Source organism: Muscardinus avellanarius (assembly GCF_963383645.1).
Source record: "Muscardinus avellanarius genome assembly, chromosome: 16".
Classification (NCBI taxonomy): Eukaryota; Metazoa; Chordata; class Mammalia; order Rodentia; family Gliridae; genus Muscardinus; species Muscardinus avellanarius.
In genome coordinates this window covers 68,039,730-68,044,334 of record NC_137802.1, presented here as the reverse complement: position 1 = coordinate 68,044,334, position 4,605 = coordinate 68,039,730, and the positions used below count along the sequence as shown (strand labels likewise).

Below are 4,605 nucleotides of genomic sequence, written 5' to 3'. Positions count from 1 at the left end.
CCCCAGCCCGCAGCCTCGGTAAGGACTGAGCTCAGCACCCTGCCTCTGGGTGGTGACAGAGTAACAGGGGAGGCTTGGGACTCGATCCCCTCCTCTGGGCCCCTCCTGCATTGCCAGCCTCGCCCTCAAGTGGAGAGTGCCCTACTGAAGGCTTGGGACCCAGCAGTGAGCACACAGTCACAGTCCTGCTTGGACAGAACTGTGTCGTGCTGGGTGGGTTTGCGCAGAGAACAGCTCAGCACAGATGTCATATACATAGAGCTTCTGGGGAACAAAGGGAAGAAGCCGCTCAGGACTGGGGAGGGCGCATGGGGAGGGGCGGAATTCCTAATGAAGGTCAAGGGAAGCCTCCCTGGTCGAGGTCATGCAAGGAGGCCTGCAGGGCCGCCCTGCCAGGCACCCGAGAATCTGGAGAGAGAGTGGTCCAGGCAGAGGAAAGACAGTGCAGTGTCCTGCAAAAGCAGCCCTCAGGACACACCAGGCTGGGCAGGGAGCAGGTGACCTGCGCTCTAAGATTCCCAGCACTCTCCTGCCTGCCTCCCTCCCCAACCTGGTGTGTCCTGAGGGCTGCTTTAGAGACCCAGTCAGGCCTGGCATGGTAGTGCTTGTAATCCCAGCATTTGGAAGGCTGAGACAGGAGGATCATGGTTCACAGACAGCCTCAGCTACTTAGTGAGGCCCTCTGCAACTCAGTGAGACCCTGTTTCAAAATAAAGAATAGAAAGCCAGGCGTGGTGGCACACATTTGTAATCCCAGCATTCGGGAGGCTGAGATAGGAGGATTGTGGTTTGCGGCCAGCCCCAGCTACTTAGTGAGACCCTCTGCGACTTAGTGAGACCCAGTTTCAAAATAAAAAATAAAAATAGGGCAGGGGGTGTAGCTCAGAGATCGAAAGCCCCTGGGTTCCATCCCCAGATCTGCCAAAAAAAAAAAAAAAAAAAAATTAAAGAAAGAAGGAAAGAGAGAAAGAAAAAAAGAAAGACAGACCCCCAGTCAGGTCCTCTGAGGCAGGAGGGTCATCCATTCACTCTATCATCAGCGGTGACGAGCTCATACTGTGAACGTAGTAGGACAGCCACTGTTGCATCCGGGGAATTAACGCAGGCCCCCGCGCTCATGCACAGGCACTCTAGAGAGGACCAGGCGTCACGTACCAGGCTGTGTTCGCCTGTGCCCTAGGAAGGTACTGCCCAGCGCGGAGGGCTTGCTCTCCTGGACACGTGCCGTTGCCTTGGCGCCCGCACCTCCTGCTCACATCGGGTCCTTCCTACGTCCACAGGCCCCGGTTCAAGGGCCTTTCCATCATTTTAAGCCTTGACCCGCATTGAGGGTCACGGTTCTCATGGTGGGGCTGCTGGGTCCAGGCTGGGTCCAGGTGGGATTAGTGTGTTTGCAGGATCTAGGGATGAGGGACGGGGAAAATGGTGGCTCCAGGGCCTCCCGCTGTGGGGGTCCCTCACTCTGTCGCCGTGTGCCCCACAGGTCCCTGCTCAGCGGCGTCCACTTCCTGCTCCTGGTCTTCCTGAAGCTGCCCCTGTTTCTGAGCATGTTCGGCGCTGTCCTCTGGGTGAACAGGCCTCAGAGACGCTCGAGGGGAGCAGAGTCAGCAGTGTGTGAGAGCTACTGACCGTCCTGGTCCCTCCAGCCCTGTCCAGTGACTGGCCCCCTGGTGGGTGGGAATGACCTGACCGATGACCCTGTGCTCTCTCTCAGAATACTCTCTGTATGATTTATTATTTATTTTTATTTTTATTTTTTTGTGGTGGTACTGGGGATCCTGGAAACCTTTCTACCTCCGGGCTACACTCCCAGACCTTTTTTTAACCTTTTTTTCTTTTTTTCTTTGGAAACAGGGTCTCTTAAGCCAGCGCAGTGGCTTCGAATCTGCGCGATCCTCCTATCTCTGCCTCCCAAGTGCTGGGATTACAAGCGTGCACCACCACGCCCAGCCTCGGTATGCTTTTTTATAACGCCTTCCATCAGAGCAGGTACTGAGGAGGTCGAGGCAGGAAAATCATAAGTTCAAGACCAGCCTCGGAAACTTGGTGAGACCCTGTCTCAAAATAAAAATTAAAAAGAACTGGGGGAAGCCGGGCGTGGTGGCACACGCTTGTAATCCCCGCGCTTGGGAGGCTGAGACAGGAGGATCGCACAGGTTCGAAGCCAACCTCAGCTACTTAGTGAGGCTTTCAGCAACTTAGTGAGACCCTGTTTCCAAATAAAATATAAAATAGGTATGGGAGTATAGCCCGGAGGTAGAAAGCCTCTGGGTTCCACCCCCAGTACCACCAAAGATAAATAAATAAATAAATAAATAAATAAATAAATAAATAAATAGAACTGGGAGGTGCCAGGCGTGGTGGCGCACACTTGTAATCCCAGCATTCAGGAGGCTGAGACCTGGAGGATCACGGTTCACAGACAGCCTCAGCCACTTATTGAGGCCCTCTGCAACTCAGTGAGACCCGGTTTCAAAATAAAGAATAAAAAATAGGGCAGGGGGTGTAGCTCAGAGCTAGAATGCCCCGGGTTCCATCCCCAGATCCGCAGGAAAAAGAAAAAGAACTGGGAGATATCTCAATGCTATAAAGATCCTTTGGGTTTAATCCCCAGTACCACAAATATAAATAAGTATTAAAATAAAAATCCTAAGCCAGGTATGGTGGCCCATGCTTGTAATTCCAGTACACAGGAGGCTGAGACAGGAGGATCGTAGGTTTATGGCCAGCCTCAGCTACTTAGTAATGCCTCTGCGACTTAGTGAGACCCTGTTTCAAAATCAAGAATAAGACATGTGTCAGCAGGTGGAGATGTTGCCCCGTCCCCACAGGCTAAGCCCTCGGAACCCAGTAACTTCTGAGTCGTCTTTAACATAGACGTTGGAGGGAAGAGAGTTGGTCAGTTTTCTTAGAATGGTTTGCAGATATTGTACCCAAAACTACAGAAAATTCTCGCGCGTTGTGTACATGAGAAAAGGCTCTGGAGCTATGGCTGGGAAACCTCTTCATTTCGAAGGATGTCCTTTTCATCAAATTATTAAGAAATCTATGATCAAGGGTAGAGACTTCTCACATCAGAATGGGACAGGTGGAGGAAGTGTTTGTGGGGAAAGTCTGAAGATGAACATGTCTCTTAGAGGCACCACTGGGCGGTGTATTGAGGATGGGGAATGCAGGTCCCAATGCAGATGTTCTCAGCTCTTTACCACCAGAGCTCCATGCTCACCTGGATGGGAAACATGGGGTGTTTGGCCAGGTAATTAAAGGGACAGCTGTGGCAGGAATACTGGAAAAACCAAAAAGCCACCCAATTGTGCGACATTGCAGAATGTGGAAAATGAAAGAAGGGGATGATTGGGGAATATTCCCAGAAGATGGCTCTGGTGAAAATCATCCCTGAGGATGCAGGTGTAGACTTAAAAGATGTAGATAAAATTTTATTATTATTATTATTATTATTATTATTATTATTAATTATTGGTACTGGGGTTCCTGGAAGCCCTTCTACCTCCGGGCTATACTCCCAGACCTACCATATATATATATATATATATATATATATATATATATATATATATATATATATATTTTTTTTTTTTTTTTTTTTTTTTAATTTGGAAACAGGGTCTCTTAAGTCAGCGCGGCTGGCTTTGAACCTGCGCGATCCTCCTGTCTCCGCCTCCCAAGCGCGGGGATTACAAGCGTGCGCCACCACGCCCGGCAATAGATAAAATTTTATTAATGACCGAAGACTTGAAAAAAATTGGAAATATTTTTTTCAAATGCCAGAACTGGGAGATGGCCATTAAAAAATAGAAAAAGGTTCTAAGATATGGGGATCATTGGAAGGCTGTTTTTAAGAAAGCAGACTGATCCAGGCTGCAGCCCACAGCCCTAGGGGCGTGCTGAGTATTGTTGCTTGTAAACTAAAGCTGTCAGACCGGCAGGGAGCAGGTAATGGCTGGTTGGAGGCTCTTGAAATGGACCCCTCAAATACAAAAGCGCTGTGCCCAGAGCTCAAGGATGGCAAGGATTAAAAAAAATACGATGAAACCTTGGCTGATCTTAAGAAAGCTCAGGAGACTGCGCCGGAAGAAAAAGCCATCCAGGCAGAATTGCTAGAGTCAAACAAAAGATAAAGGCGCAGAAAGATAGAGAAGACAGTGTATGCGAAAGTGTTTGCTTAATAGGATCCAGAGTTGCTTACCTCTGCGGATGATAAAAGCCAGCAGGGCAGTGTTCATGATTACTGTCTACCCGACCCCTAATGCGGTAACCTGGCACTTCAGTTGCTCATCATTTACAGTATAGAAATCTTGAAATAGGCTCCCTCTTATTAAAAAAAAAAGTGTTATAAACCGGGGGTGGTTACAAGCCACCGTGTATGCTTGTAATCCCCGCGCTTGGGAGGCTGAGACAGGAGGATCGCGCAGGTTCGAAGCCAGCCTCAGCTACTTAGTGAGGCTCTCAGCAACTTAGTGAGACCCTGTTTCCAAATAAAATATAGAAAAAGGTCTGGGAGTATAGTCTGGAGGTACAAAGCCTCTGGTTTCCACCCCCAGTAGCACAAAAAAAAAAGGAAAAAAAAAGGAATTTAAAAAAGTG

General features: G+C 49.0%; 1 pseudogene across 1 annotated transcript; it reads left to right on the top strand.

Annotated features, from left to right (window-relative positions):
- The first annotated feature begins 1,957 nt into the window (after positions 1-1,957).
- Positions 1,958-4,187, top strand: LOC308275767 (peptidyl-prolyl cis-trans isomerase D-like; annotated as a pseudogene). Its single transcript has 3 exons — positions 1,958-1,989; positions 2,786-3,425; positions 3,724-4,187. The product of its transcript is annotated as a peptidyl-prolyl cis-trans isomerase D-like (transcript).
- Positions 4,188-4,605: the final 418 nt, after the last annotated feature.